Source organism: Callithrix jacchus, chromosome 15 (genome assembly GCF_049354715.1).
Source record: "Callithrix jacchus isolate 240 chromosome 15, calJac240_pri, whole genome shotgun sequence".
NCBI classification, from domain to species: Eukaryota; Metazoa; Chordata; class Mammalia; order Primates; family Cebidae; genus Callithrix; species Callithrix jacchus.
Window position 1 is genome coordinate 63,747,483 of NC_133516.1, and position 16,991 is coordinate 63,764,473.

Below are 16,991 nucleotides of genomic sequence, written 5' to 3' on the forward strand. Positions count from 1 at the left end.
GAGAAAGAAACAAAAGGCATCCAAATAGGAAGAGAGAAAGAAACTATCTCTCTTTATAGACAATATAATTATATGCCTAGAAATCCCCACAGTCTCTGCCCAAAAGCTGCTAGAATTGATAAACAATTCCAGTAAAGTTTTAGAATACAAAATTTACATTTAAAAATCAGTAGCATTTCTATACAGCAGTAATTTCCAAGCTGAGAGCCAAATCAAGAACACAATACTATTCACAATAGCTGCAAAAGAATAAAATACCTAAAAATACAACTTACTAGGGAGGTAAAAGATCTCTACAATGAGAATTACAAAACATGGCTGATAGAAACCAGAGACAACACAAACAAATGGAAAAACATTCCACACTCATTCAGGAAGAATCAATGTTGTTAAAATAGCCATACTGCCCAAAGCAAGTTACAGATTCAATGCTATTTCTATCAATATACCAAAATTATTTTTCACATAATTAAACTATTCTGAAGTTAACATAGACCAATAAAGAGCCTAAATAGCCAACACAGACCTAAACAAAAAGAAGAAAGCCAGAGATACCAATTACCCAACTTGAAACTATACTACAAGACTATCATAACCAAAACTACATGATACTGGTACAAAAACAGAAACACAGACTAATGGAACAGGTTCGAGAACCAGAAAATAAAGCTACACATCTACAATCATCTGATCTTCAGCAATGTCAACAATAATAGGCAATGGGAAAAGGATTCCCTATTCAATAAATGGTGCTGAGATAACTGGTTAGCCAGGCAGAAGATTGCAACAGGACCATGTTCTTTAACTCTATACAAAAATCAACTCAGGATTAATTAACAACTTAAATGAAAACTATAAAAATCTTAGAAGAATACTAGGAAGTACCGTTCGGGGTATAAGCCTTGACAAAGATGACATGATGAAGGCTCAAAGAGCAAGTGCAACAAAACAAAATAGACAAGAGAGCCTTAATTAAACTAAAGAACTCCTGCACAACAATAGAAACTATCAATAGTGTAAACAGATAATCTGCAAAATGGGAGAAAGTATTAACAAACTGTATCTGACCAAGGTGTAATGTCTAGAATCTATAGGGAACTTAAGTCAACAAGCAAAACAAAACAAACAAACCAAAAAAACCTCATTGAAAAATGAGCTAAGGACAGCAACAGACACTTTTCAAAAGATGAGATGTCGGGTGCAGTGACTCATCCCTGTAATCCAGCACTTTGGAAGGCAGAGGTGGGTGGATAATGAAGTCAGGAGTTTGAGACCAGCCTAGCCAACATGGTGAAAACCTGTCTCTACAAAAAACATAAAAATTAGCCTGGCATGGTGGCACTCGCCTGTAATCCCAGCTACTCCGGAGGCTGAGGCAGGACAATCACTTGAACCTGGAAGGTAGAGGTTGCAGTGAGGTGAGATTGTGCCATTGCACTCCATCCTGGGCAACAGAGCAAGTGTCTTTCTCAAAAAAAAATAAATAAGTAAAAGAAGAAGCCAACAAGCATATGAAAAAATGCTCCACATCACTAATTATTAGAGAAATGCAAATCAAAACCACAATGAGATACCATCTCACACCAGTCAGAATGGCTACTACTAAGAAGTCAAAAAAACGAAAACTAAAGGTGTTGGCAAGATTGCACAGGAAAGGAAATGCTTCTACACTGCTGGTGGCAATGCATATTAATTCAGCCACTGTGGGAAGCAGTGTGGAGATTTCTCAAAGAACTTACAACTATTATTTAACTCATTACTTGGTATATACCTAAAGAAATATAAATCATTTTACCAAAGAGATACATACATGCATATGCTCATTGCAGCACTATTTACAATAGTAAAGACAGTGAGTCAATCTAGATAATAATCAGTGGTGGACTGGTTTATTATGGAATACTACACAGCCATAAAAAATAAAATAATGTGCTTTGCAACAACATACCTGTAGCTAGAGGCCATTAGCCTAAGCAAATCAATGCAGGAACAGAAAACCAAATACTGGATGTTCTCATTTATAAGTAGAAGTTAAAGATTGAGTACACATGGACACAACAATGGGAAATTAGACACCATGGCCTACTTGAGGGGGGAAGGGGAGAGGAGGGTGAGTTTCACAAATTACCTATGAAGATTTATGCTCACTATGTGGGTGATGAAATAATTCATATACCAAACCACAGCAATACACAATCTACTCATGTAATAAACCTGCACAGGTATCCCCTGAAACTAAAATAAAAGTTGAAAGAGAAATAAAATCATTGGAAAGAGGAAATAACATAAAATTAAAAATATATATATTAAAAATTAACTTTGTCAGCAAAGTGTTTGTTAGTCTAATGACCAAACAATGAGAATCGTATGTGGCTAAACAAATATAAACAACACAAAATATCTCCAATGTTTAATTTCGATTTTCTTTAATTTTAGTGCTATAATAGTTTATGCTTATGGATTCAGATATACATTTAAACGTGCTTGAGAAAATTTATAGATTGCATTGTTATTTAAATTATTTTCTTTTTCTTTCTTATAAATTTACATGTAAAAATGGATTGCTCTCCCCAACTTACCATGATGCTCAATATAATTAAGACAAGTTGTTGAACTGAAATAAATTTTATAGAAATTGCAAGATATAGTTCCTCAAGTAGAATGTCACTGCGTATGCATACTATACCTAGAAAGGGATATAATCAATGATTTTGTGATTTTACTTTCTTCCAAATTAATGACATCCAGATAAATTCTCTAAATATTTTAGGACCAGAAGGAAAGATTCATAAAAGATTGGTTAATTGGGCAAGATAATGTTGTCAAATAGAGTTTTGTACTAACTTTGAGGACACTTTTTCCTTTGGAAATTTGTTGTGTGATCATCTTGATAACATAAGCAGGTTGTACTTCTGTTTGGTCTTCAGCACTAGGAGTTTAGTACAACACACTCTCCAAACCACTGGCAACTCAATGACAGGGGCTGTGCCTTGCTCTTCTTTATATTCCAGACATGCAGCAGTGCCTGGAATAGGAAAGGAACCTAAATTACAGCTGTCTAAAGAGCAAGTCCAACAGCTTCTTGCTATTTTTGAACTTATTTGACTGCTGTTTCTCATTTCCTCCTACTGACCGTTTTAGCAGATGTTCTTGTTTTCTACCTAAAACCTTCCTTTCCTCCCTGGTAACTTTTAATCATGGTCCCAATTTAGTCAGTTCTGCTACAGCACATGCCTAGGAAAAATGATGGATCTTCATTAATTTAAATGAATCACAGGTGAAATCCATTTTGCTTATCACTGATTGGTTTGAGAATAAACATCTGACTACGCCTTGGACAACAAGCTGTGAAACAGACTGAACATCAGCAGTGAGGGCATTGTGTCTGAGAAAGGTTTTCTGTGAAAAAGAAGAGCCACAGAAGTAAAATATTTTATTTTTCACTGAGCATCACCATGTTTGTATGTTACACTTGGAACTGAGGCATCTGAAAGCCACAATCTCACATACTGAAGGTGGCACAGAAGAAATGTTGTAGAACTTTGAACCTTTGCCATTTTTAAGCCAGCTAAATAGTCACTTACACAGCTGAACTCCCTAAAATTTCTAAAAATGCCTTATGATTTAATCTATTCAAATTTTAATTTTCTTTTTCTTACAGCCGAGCTGAATCTAACCACAAAATAAAGGTGTTTAAAATATCTCTTTATTATTCAGGCTTATATGACACTGGGCTTACCTTTTTCTTGTAATTATGTAGTTGCAGTTTCCTCCTGTGTGTCTAATGGTTTGTTTCTGTGGTTCTCAGGTTTTCCTTAAGATTTTCTTCTTGGTTCCCTTTTTATCTGCCAGCTGTCTTGGTGCTTCCACTCACCTTACAGCTTGACTTACCAACTCTGTCTTGATAACTACAAAATCTTTTCTAAAGTTTTGACTTCTCTACTTAGCTTCAGGCTCAGACTTCTTCTTTGTAAGACATTTTTACTTTGGATTCTTATAGATTTCCTCAAACTCATTAGTTCATGTAAAAACTCATAATCTTGCCAACCCCGTGCTGTCTTCTCTTGTCTTAGACTATAGCCTCCTGAGTACCTTGGTTCAAAAGTTTGCAGTCATCCTGGATCTCTTCTTTCTCTTTCCTGGTGAGCCACCAAATCCTGATATATTATATCTGAACTGTCGTCTTAATCTATCTCTTTTAATTGAAGAAAATGGCTGGCACATCAAATGGGTTTGCAGATTTAGAACATATTTGGGGTAGAAGTGTGATGTAGCCTGAGATGTGTTTAATTTTCTTGCTTTTCAAATTCATCTCTAATTTTTCTGATTCCTTTTAAGATCCACTATATGTATTCTGAAATTTCTCTGTAATGTGCCTAGATTTAAATTATTTTAGTGGGGGTTTTCTGTGCTTGAAATCTATTGTACATTCTGAATCATAGAATACATATCTTTCCTCAAATTCATATTATTTTTTCTTCCCGAGTGTTGTTTATTTATTTATTTATTTATTTCTATTTCAGTAGCTTTAGGAGTACCAGTGATTTTTGGTTATATGGGTGAATTATATAGTGGTAAAGTTCATGAATGAATTGTATGGTGGTGAAGTCTGGGCTTTTAGTGTACCTGACACCCAAATAGCATACAATGTACCTAACAGATAATTTTTATTCCTCCTGTCTCTTCTCCCTCTCAATTTCTGAGTCTCCAATGTCCGTTATTACCACTCTCTATGCCTCTGCATACCCATAGATTAGCTTCCACTTGTAAGTGAGAACACCTGGTATTTCAGTTTTTGTTCCTGAGTTACTTCCCTAGAGTAATGGCTTCCAGTTCCATTCAAGTTGCTGCAAAAGACGTTATTTCATTATTTTTATATGGCTGTGTAGTATTCCACAGTATATGTATATACCACATTTTCTTTATCTACTCATCAGTTGATGGGCACTTAGGTTGATTCTATATCTTTGCAATTATAAATTATGCTGTGATAAACATATGCATGCAGATATAGTAAGTTCTTTTCCTTTGGGTAAATACCCAGTAGTGGTATTGTTGAATTGAATGGTCTATTTAATTTTAATTATTTCAGAAATCTCCATACTGTTTCCCAAAGAGGTTGTACTAATTTACATCCCTATAATAGCATGTAAGCACACCCTTTTTACTAGATCTGAACTAACATCTACTGTGTTTTGATTTTTTAATAATGGCCATTTGGGCTGGGGTAAGGTAGTATCTCATCTCTCACTATATACAAATATTTACTCAAGATAGATTAAGATTTAAGTCCAAGACCCAAACCCATAGAAATTCTAGAAGAAAACTTAGGAAAAACTCTCCTGGACATTGGCCTAGGCAAAGCGCTTATGAATAAGACCCCAAAAGCACATGCAGCATAAACAAAAACAAAGAATGGGACCTAATTAAATGGAACAGCTTCTGTACAGCAAAAGAAATAATCAGCAGAGTAAACAGGTAACCTACAGGATGGGAGAAAATATTTGCAAGCTGTACTTCTGGCTAAAGACTAATATGCAGAATCTATAACAAGCTGGAACAAATCAGCAAGAAAATAATAATAATAATTCCATTAAAAAGTGGGCAAACAGTATGAACCAATATTTATCTTGAACTCTTAACTTCAGGTGATCCACTTGCTTGGCCTCCCAGAGTGCTGGGATTACAGGTGTAAGACACCATGCCTGGCCAGAAGTGATATTTATCTAAAGTTACATAAATGGCCATATTATACTTTAATATTTGCTCTTCAAATTCTGCTTCCCCTTCATTATTTCTGTTATTTCCCTTTGGGACAATAAGGCTCATGATTTTTTTTTAAATTTCTACATACAACTGTATGAGTCTTAGGTTTTTTTTTTTTTTTTCACAATTGTATTTTATCTAACTGAAGTAAATTCATAAAAACCCACCACAAATGGAAATGTGGTATTAGGAACCAAAATAGCAATAGTTGTACCTGTTTCTGATCCAAGGATTTACATGTATTAACACATATTTTGTCCTCAAAATAACCCTTTGTAGTACTATTATCATCATTCCTACTTTAGAAATAGAGTAAATGTGACACAGAGGGAAGAAATGGCTTGTCTTCAGTCATACAGCTAGTAAGTGAAAGAATGAGAAATTGAAAACAGGTTTCAGAATTATTCTTAAGCACCACATGTAACAATTGTACATTTCACTATCCCATGTGTTACTTTTTCCAGGTTTTCAGATAATTCTTTATAAACTAAGAGAAATAACTTAGTAACCAGAATTAACCAGAATTTGATTTTATTCAATTCAAAAAATATAAATTGAATTTAGGCAGCTAGCTAATGATCAGCTTTGAAGAGAGCTGATCATTAGCTAGCTATGATCTTCTTAATAAAAAAATTAAAAGTCTGCATCTAAAATGAGAAAATGAAACATCTCTAGTGTATCTGTATATACACACACATATATATATAAGTGTATATCTTTGACAGTGTTTTCTGAAGTTTTGTGCTTTAGTGTCATTAATAGTCAAAGACAAGCGCCTACTATCCACCAGTTGTATGATATGACTCAATCAAATATATAATACATTTTAATATTTTCGCATTTAAAATGCAGACATCATTGTGAAGTATTGCCAAAGCATATTTTAAAAATTATTAGAAACATAGGCATTACTAAATCTATTTAGATGGTAACATGATGCTACATTACAGTTTGAAAATGCAAAATCATTTTCCTCTAGGGGGAAGGTAGAATGGGAGTCCTGGTTGACCTTTATATAATTTTTAGAAGATTGAGCACTTCAACTTCTTCCATTCATGATAAGAGAGGTGGTAAGCTGACAGAAACAATTTCTTTTTATTTACTGGCCACTACAGTTGTAAAATATTGTGGACAGGAGCCTAACATAAATCAGTTCTCCCCAGATGAATATGCCTTAAGAGAGCCTTTCTGCCAAGGTTTCTTCACCTTGGCCGTATCTCTCTGGAGTACTCTTGATCTGTCTCTGGCAGCCCTTCTGAATTTATTTTGTGTTTAATTCCAAATAATCCTCAATCAGAAGACATAAATGGAGGCGCTATGCTTTAGGGCTGAAAGGAACTTCAGAATCAGTTCTATCATCTGTATCAGGATTCTTTCTGCTATAAGCAACAGAAAACACTGCTCAAACTTGCTTAAGCAAAAAAGAAATTGATAATCCCTGTAAAGCAGTAGTTCAAATATATGTCAGGCTTCAGGTGAAGCTTAATCTAGTGGTTCAAAAAGCTCATGAAGGCGAGCATCACTTTCAATTAGTCTACTCTTGTTTATAATATGTGTCTCATTTTTGAAGTCATTACGGCTCCCACCACAGGAAGATAGCATGCACTGATTAACTTTAGCCAAACAGAGTCCATTCTTTCATTGGGCAGCAAAGCCAATATTACCCAGACCATATATTATATTAATTAAATATAGACAGAAAATACTCATTATACATTATATATATATATATAGTATAACAGGTATTTTATTATATATTAATATAATAGATGTACATATATAATATATAATGGGTACTATATGTACATATATAATGTATAATGGGTATTTTCTGTCTGTTTATATAAGAATTTAAGTTTCATAAGACAGATTATTTGCCTCCTTTTAATTGTATATCTGTATAGCCCCAGCACCTAGAACAATTCCTAACACATACTGGGTATTCAACAAATATTTGTGTAAGGGAGGGACAGAGAAGCGATAGAGTATGCTGGCAAGAGCACACAGTTTGGAGATAAGACAGGCTTGGGTTAAGTAGACTCATAGTCAGGTAATTTTTTTGAGCCTTAATTTATACACTATAACATGAATATCAGTAATATTGTTTTCCTGGGGGGGAAAAAAGCATTGTAGGAATGACATAAAATAATATAATCTATAAAGGTCTGCTCCTATTCCTTAACCTAAATAAGTAACATATGCTCCTGTTACTGTTGATCATATTGTTTTAGTGCTATTATTTGTCCAACAGATATTATTAATTAAATATCTAACAATGTGCCAGGCACAGTGCCAGGCAAATGCTGAAATCAGCAAATTACCAAATCCCCTCCTTTGGCCCCGTAGTACTGGAGTTCCATTCTCTGTTCCAGAGTTTTGGTTCCAGGCCTAGAATTTTCCAAATAGCAAATCTCAAATCTGGTGATACATTTCAAGGCCTTAGAGGATTTTTAAAAATACATTGATCCATAGGAATGGAGAAGCCCACTTGGCAATTCTTATGGAGCAGGTCTGGAAGAGAGAAGGGTGAAGGTGTATTTTTAGCAGTTTAAGAATGACCTTTGTCCTTTTTACTAAAATAACTACTTTTTATAATAAAGTTTTAGAAAATACTACTCTAAAATATTATGGTTGTTTAAAGATTGTACCAGTAAGATATATTTTCACTCCAGCAGTGAATTTTTTAGACCAAAGGCATGTTTAAAAGAAGAAATCAATCTTTAAGAAGATAAGTACAGGTAGCTGGGGGAGATTTTTAAAGTGATTATGGAGTGTGGAGAAACACTCTAAACCTCTCAAATAATATTTGATAAAAGATCACCTTCTTCTGTCTAGCTGGGAGTTAAATATTGAAGCCTTTTCTATTTTGAGGGTTTTTTCCTCTAGATTAAAAGGAAAGAATCTCCAGTCCCTGTGAACTTGAGCAAAGAGGTTGAAAAGGAGCAAGCCTCCCTGTTATGCCAAGTGGGAATCTTTCATCCTTAGGCAATTTGGCTCCGGGGCTGCAGAACACTTCTGGCCCTCCTGGAAAGCTACTGAGAGCAAGAGAATTGAAAGGCACATCTTTGCTTTTCATTTCCTGGACTTGGCACAACTTAGCCTTGGGGCAAAACACATCATAGTCAACTCAGAGATTTTGGCCCTACTTTTGGTGTCTTCTGAAATTCAGTGTCAAGAAGAGATTGAACAGAAATTTTCTACCTTTTTCTAGGAAAACTACCTGGAAGGAAATATCAGCTGAGAATTTATTTTTCATTTTAAGAAAAAATTATCTATCTATCTATCTATCTATCTATCTATCTATCTATCTATCTATCTATCTGCCTGTAGATTCAAATGTTAAGATGAGTTTTATCTGATGAGGGATGATAGTAGTTGGGCATTCAGATTCTTTAAAAGCAGGAAGGGGGTACTTTATTGACAGAACAAAACCTTTGTGTAGAAAACAATAATCTACGGATCCTCTGTGTATAAAGGAGAATGGGAAGAAACACCAGGAACAAGCATTAAGTTCCCAAGGGGCTAAAGAGATGTAAGACTTTAAAAAGGTCAATGAAGACAATGTAGGTGATAAAATTAGGGAGATTGACCCGAAATGAGATTACAGGTCTAGGAGAAATCCCATAACTGATAGGAGAAAAAAAAAAAAAAAGAATTTCTGAAACAGAAATCTGGCTAACATTTAGAAGGGAAAAACCAAATGCCAGAGACAAAGAAAAATCTAATAATCATCTCATTGTGTGCAAACGATTTAATAATGATAAAGAAACTAGATGCCAGATTGCAAAATGGCACATACTCTGGGAGGTTACCACAATGTGGAGCTCCAGTAATAGTGTCATGCTGTATATCCAGAAACAAAATTGCAGACCCACCATCTGTTTTAGCAGCAACAAGGATTCATTTGGACATTCTAGTTTACATCCCTACAGCATATTTTTCAAGACAAGAGCCTGTGGCTCCCATTTGTTCCTCTGGCCCATATCAAGTTTTACATGAGAATGGAACTCAGTCTCAGGTCATTTATACTGGCTGGGCCAGTAAGAGATATTGCATAAAGTTAATGACATTTTAGCAAAGGGTTGGCAGATGATTATGCATGATGGGTCTAGACCCATAAGGGCATTGTCTTTGAAAAGTAGATAAATATCTAGAAAGGAAACTAAAAGCACTGACTTTGGCATTTTATTTGTTGCATGGGTTTAGACCAATGGTTCTCAACTGATTGGGTACTTGTGCTCCACAAAGCACATATAACAATGCATAGAGATCTGTTCATTGTCACAAAAAGTGGGGGTGGGGGGACACTACTATCATGCCGTGGTAGAGGCTAGGAATGCAGCTAAACATCCTAGGCTCCTCAACAACAAAGAATTATCTGCCCCAAAATATCAACAGCGTCAAGGCCAAAAATTCTGCTTTAGACAAATACTTCCATTTCCTTGTGTTTTTTTGTCTTCTCCTCATATGAGAATAATAACTTACATGGTTGATGTAAAGAATCAATAAGATGACATATATACAAGTGCCTGAAAAGTGGTAGGTGTTCACTGAATTTGGAATATGATTTTTTTTGAGACAGGGTCTCCCTTTATTGCTCAGTCCAGAGTGCAGTGGCATGATTATGGCTCACTGCAGCCTGGACCTCCCAGGCCGAAGTGATTCTCCTGCCTCAGGCCCCCAAGTAGCTGGGACTAAAGGCATGATCCATCATACCCAGCTAATTATTTTGAATGTTAGTAGAGATGAGTTTTGGCTATGTTACCCAGGCTAGTCTGAAACTTGTGGGGTCAAGTGATCTGCCCACCTTGGCCTTCCAAATTGCTGGGATTACAGACATAAGCCACCATGCCAGGCCTGAATATGAATATGTGCATATTTAAAACTATGCTTGTCAAATTTTAATGTGATTCTAAGTCTATGATGCAGTTTGGATTAGGATTTTGAATTTAAGGAGCTTCACATTTTAAATGACACTAAACTGCATCAGGCAGAAGAAAGAAGTATATTGATATATTTCATATAATTATCAGTAAATAACTATTTCCTACTCTGTGACAGCACAGACTAAAGCTTTTTATAAGAAGTGTTCATCTTGCTCTCACCACCCCCAAAAATATTCCTAAAAGTATATATATGGATAATTTAATGTAAATCAACTTATGTCATTGGAGAACATCACCCTGTCTTTCACATGCTAATACATGCTGCAGATGTTGGACAGAGGATATAGTATTTTTTAAAAGGTATTTGGTTGTGGTAGCCCTCTTTTTCAATATATCTTTTAACATCTCACATTAAACTGAATTATTTAAACATAGTTTGTGAAATGCTGAGGAGAAGAGATGAAGAAAGGGAGGGAAAGAAAGACAGAGGGAAAAAATACATTCACCTCATCCCCAGGCAGCTGTGCAGGAAAGCAGTCTGTGGCATGGCAAGAGTGACACCTTCATGAAAAGAAACCACAATGACGACAGACATTTGACTCCTGCTTACCAAGCTGTTCTGCAGCAGGGTCTTAAAACAGTGCCTGTAGCATGAATCATCCCTCAGAAAGATGCTTATCTAACTTCCTCAGTAGCAAGAGAGTCTGGGATGTGACCAGCTTTATATGTTTTATGCTAAAAACTTTTACAGAAATGAACATTTTTTGAGGGCTGGAGCTGAGATTTACCATCTTCAGTTGCCTAGACATTGCTTTTGTTTGTAAGTCCCCCTTAAATATTTTCTTTCTGAGAAACTGGATTTGTCAGCCTCTTTCTTTGGCCTCTCAGCTCCCTCTCAGCTTTCATGGGTAGGTTTTTATAAACCTGCTCATCATAAAACAAGGTGAAATGACCAGGTGCAAATGAAATGTTATACCTCTAATCATGGAGGCATAAACGCATGTCATCAGGAGAAGGAAAAGCCACTATCTGGAATAGGAAACAGTGAAGAAAGAGAGAACGAGCCAGAAATTTGATCAGGGAAACCCGAGGGAGACCAACACACTTAAGCTGCCCTCACCTTGACTGTGTTGAGCTAATCAAATGAAATTCAGTGCTGAGAATTGGATTTTGAAACACAACAAAAATGACTCATCACAGCTATGATACTCTTTTTCTGTGTCTCATGTGCACATTCAGCCAAGCTGCTCTTTCTGGTCACATTCTGGAGTCTGTTTCAAAGCCTTGAGTCAGAGAATCTGGAGAAATTGGAGTAAAGGTGAAACTCTTCTGCTGTGTAGTGATTTTCAAACTTGGCTGCACATTTGCTGTAGAATGGGAGTTTGTGTCCTCAAATTTATATGTTGATGCCTAATCCCCACGATGATGGTATTTGGATGTGGGTCCTTTGGGAGGAGATTGGGTCATGAGTAAAGCCCTCATGAATGGGATTAATGTCCTTATAAAAACGGACATAAGAAAGCCCACTTCCTCTTTCTCTCCTCTCAGCCATGTGAAGATAGAACAAGAAAACAAACCAAGAATCTTGCCTCACCAGCTACCAGATCTGCCAGCAACTTGAACTTAGACTTCCCAGCCTCCATAATGGTGAGAAATAAATGTTTTTTTTAAGCCACCCAGTTTGTGATATATTTGTTTTGGCAGCCCAAACTGACTAAGACATCACTGATGTCATCTGGGCATATTTAAACACTACTGAAGCTATTTTCTCTACCCTACCACCACTATCAGAAATTCTAATTTAGTGATTGTGAGGGCAGACTGGACATTCGGACTGTTATATAACCACAAATGATTCTATGGGGAAGCAACCTAGTAAATGTCTAATCTGGAATGCATGAAAGTTAAAAAAAAAAAAAAACTCTCTCTCTTTCCCTCTATTTCTCTCTGCTTTCTTGCTCTTGCTTTTTGAAATTTCTTTTTGTGAGTCATGTTAAGAAACTATTAGGACATCAGAATAAACTAATGGCTAACATTTACTAAATACCTACTGCTTTTCAACACTTGAAGTATGCTTTATTTTTATTATTCAATTTAAGTCCTCTAACAACTCTTGAGCAAGTAGTGTGAGGCTCAGGGGGAGGATGCACTACCTGCACAAAAAGGTTAGCTAACTTAGCCAGTTTCCTCAGTGAGAGGCACACCAGTCTTCTCAATTCTGCTCACACAAAAACTAAAGTTAGATACATCAGAACCTGAACTTGACAGAAAAGTCTAAAGGTTCCTAATGTTAGATGAACACTAGAATCTCATGGTAAACTTCCAGAAAGCACCCCTGCTATATTTTAGTGGTGAATACTTGATACTAAGCACTTGTCAAAACCCACATAAATTTACAGCTCAAATACTGAGCTTTAGCATTTGCAAATTTTAAAAAATCAATTCAGGAGGTCAGAGGGTTCCAAGATGGAATGCAGACTGTGACTAAGAAATCTAAATGTATCATGAAGGTATGCATAACCTCACTGAAGGAGGCAGAGAAACAAGGTGTTAAGTTTTATTGGAATTGAGTGGACTGAGACCGAAGGCAATAGGAAGTGTGCATAAGCACTGCACTCTAATTGGTAAAGTTGCTTCCTACAAAAGCACCGTAACAATTCTGAAATCACTATATATGTACATAGGGTTGAACAAATATGTAACTAGATGGTGAACGGTGCCAGATTTCTCACTGTTGTAGTGGGAGGTTATAGATGCGCAAGGGGAAAAATGTAGAATGGTCCACGTAGTAATGAATTTGAGTAGGAAACATTACTATGAATTCAGGTTAATTTTAATGTAGATATGTGTGTATTCACAGGTTGATGGTGCCAATGTATATTTTCTTTTTTAAAATTTTTCTTTTGAAAATTTTATTTTTTTTAAATTTTACTTTAAACTCTGGGAACATGTGCAGAATGTGCAGGTTCGTTACATAGGTATACATGTACCATGGTGGTTTACTGCACCATCAACCCGTCATCAAGGTTGTAAGCCCTGCATGCATTAGGTATTTGTCCTAATGCTCTCCCTCCCCTTGTCCCCCCACCCTCCAATAGGCCCTAGTGTATGATGTTTGCCTTCCTGTGTCCATGTGTTCTCATTGTTCAACTCCCACTTATGAGTGAGAACATGTGGTGTTTGGTTTTCTGTTCCTGTATTAGTTTGCTGAGAATGATGGCTTCCAGATTCATCCATGTCCCTGCAAAGGGCATATACTCATTCTTTTTTATGACTGCATAGTATTCCATGGTATATATGTGCCACATTTTCTTTATCTGTTCTATCATTGATTGGCATTTGGGTTGGTTCCAAGTCTTTGCTATTGTAAATTGTGCTGCAATAAACATACAAGGTGTATTTTCTACTTCTGTCTACTGACAAGGCTTAGAAGCACCATTAATACCCCAGAAACAGTGGTGAACACACCAAGTGCCCAGGTGCTGGTTTCCAGTACTATTTTCCAATAAAAGGAACCTGGGCTTCTTAGAGAAACAGCTGCTTCTAAGGCTGGGGCAGGGAATATACGTGATGTGCCTGGCTGGGGTTTAAAAAACAAAATGATAGAAGCATATTAAGGGGATACAGGAGCCAACTAAAATACCTATCAATGGTCAAAGCTGAAACAATTTCATCAGCAAAATAAATACCTTAACGCTGGAGTATACTCCAAGGTGTAAAGTAACTATTTTTGAGCCCATGCAGGTATAAACCATTGATTGATTATGTACATAAATAAGTGGGGAGAACAGATAAGTCTCCCAATTAGAATAATTCCAAATAATTTATGTAACTATTTCCCCCTCAAGGAGTTGGAATATCACTCCCTTTTCCTTAATTGTGAGCTGCACATAATAACTTTCTTCTAGAAAGTGCAATATGAAAAGAGGAAAAGGTACCTTACAGTGAAAAAATCTGACAAACATCAGCTAGGTAGGTGATCCAGGTCAATATCAACAATAATGTCATGTTAATGTCTTTTGTTCCTGATATGATGTGATATGATGTGATAAGAATGACACTTTTTCTCTGTCGTCTTCCTCCTAAATACCTGTAACCTCAATCTAATCATGAGAAAAGATATCAGGCAAATCCCAGCTAAAGGATATTTTACAGAGTACCTGAGCAGCACTCCTCAAAACTATCAAGGTCATAAAAACAGGGAAGTTTGAAAACCTGTCACGGCCAAGAGGAGCTTAAGGAAACATGATAATTAAAGGTAATGTGGTATGTGGGATGAGATCCTAGAACAGAAAAAGCATGTTAGATAAAAACTAAAAACATCTGAATCAAGCATGGGCTTTAGTTTAATAAAAATATATGACTTTTGAATCATTAACTATAAAAATGTGTTAATATTAGATGGTAATCATGGAAATTGGGTGTGGGGTATATAAGGATTCTCTGAACTTTGAAACTGTTTGTAAAGGTACGTTATTCTAAAATTAGGACTTATGTGAAAAACAATCAAAGAAAATAAAACGGAACATCTATCCACTGGAACAGCTTCAGAGACTTAGATTTAATTTTTCTGGGGTGAGCAGAGCTTGAGTGCTTTAAAAGAGCCCCAGGCATTTTTAATAAGTATCTAATCAGAATTGATATCCATCCAGTTTGCTAATCCCATGGTACAACCTCTGTTGTTTTTGTCTTGTATTGTTTGTTTTTTAACAGGCCCTAAAATATTTTTTTTTTCAGGCCAGAGATCTACTGTTTCCTATAGCTTATTGCTACAATTATCATCCAAACTATTTTCATTTTCTATGAAAGTTCTGGAGAAGTTGAGCATAAGAGCCTTGAGAAAACTCTTGGAAAACGTTACTAAATTTAATAGAACGTCTTGATGTGATTTAAAAACAACAAAAAATCATGTAGTCCCCTTATCAACTGACCCTCAAAAGGCCTCAATTGACCCTACTGCATTTTTCTTCCCATGCCTGGTACCTTTCAAGCCAACATAAAGAGACCAGGTTTGTCAAAACAGTGCAGAAATTTTATTCATTGATCAAGTTCTCAGGCTCAAAGCACCTTCTTCCCAGAAGTAGAGTAAAGAGGATGTTAAGGGCTTTTGGGCAGGTAGGTGGAGATGGGAGTTGGGATTCCTTGAAAACAATATGTTCTTCCAGGAGGGGTTGAAGTATGTGTAGTCTTGTATTATCTTTTGCACCTCATGCTTTTTGTACCCAGAATGGTACATTTCTCCCCATTGGGTGGAAATGTTGATATGAGAATGAGTCTCGCACTGAGGCAGGAGTTCAGGTGAAGGCACCGTTTCTGGGCTTAGTTCATCTGTGGGTAGTTCCTGGTTATTGGCATCTGACTGTTGTTTCTATAAGCAAACACAGCTGCAAACCTAAATTAGTTTCACAGGTTTGGGGCCTTTCTGAGAGAATCTAAGTTATGCTGTTGTAACAGGTGACAGTCACTTAAATTAGCAAACAAAAAAAGATTTAAAAATTATTAGCTGAAACTAGATTCAAAAGGTTAATTCAATCCCCAAAATTATGGTGCTTCAAAGGTGGCAACTGAAGTAAAAATGACAGTCTGCTTTCTTATACAAGTTACTTGTGGCTGTTTTTTCTATGCAGATATTGGGTTCTCATTTCACAGCAGATCCATATTACAGACAGCATCTAAAATGACAGAATCATAAATCTTTGAGATTATCCAGTCTAGTGGTTTTCCTCTGTGCCACATATTTCTTGGGAGGCTTCCTTGATGTTTAGGGGAAAATAGAATGAGATGAGTTCCATGAGTCTACTCTGCTTAAATCATAGCTCCAATTTAACCAATTGATTTTGTATGTGTGTGTGTGCCTGTATTAGTCTATTCTTACACTGCTAATACAGACATACCCAAGACTGGGTAATTTATAAAGAAAAAGTTTAAATGGACTCAATCTACATGGCTGGGGAAGTCTCACAAGTATCACAGAAGGCAAAGGAAGAATGAAGTCACATTTTACATGGAGGTAGGCAAGAGGGCTTGTGTAGGGGAACACCCATTTAAAAGCCATCAGCTCTCATGAGACTTATTTACTACCAAGACAATAGTATGGGGAAAACCACCCCCACGATTCAGTTATCTCCACCTGGCCCCACCCTTGACCCATGGGGATTATTATGACTGAAGGTGAGATTTGGGTGGGGACACAGCCAAATCATATCAGTGCATGAGTGTATGTGTGTTTCAACATAAGATTACATGTCAACAAAGATTTCTAATGCTAAGAAAAGTTTTAATCCACCGAACAAGTTTAGTTTCCTGAATTTACAGAAAATATTCCTGAGGCTCCAAAAG

General features: G+C 36.2%; 1 long non-coding RNA gene across 1 annotated transcript in view; it reads left to right on the forward strand.

Annotated features, from left to right (window-relative positions):
- LOC118147902 (uncharacterized) overlaps positions 1–12,327 on the forward strand; it is a 122,717-nt gene extending 110,390 nt beyond the window's left edge. The window contains exon 3 of the long non-coding RNA XR_004734605.2: positions 12,201–12,327. This is a non-coding gene — a long non-coding RNA (uncharacterized LOC118147902). The remainder of the gene's footprint in view (positions 1–12,200) is intronic.
- Positions 12,328–16,991: the final 4,664 nt, after the last annotated feature.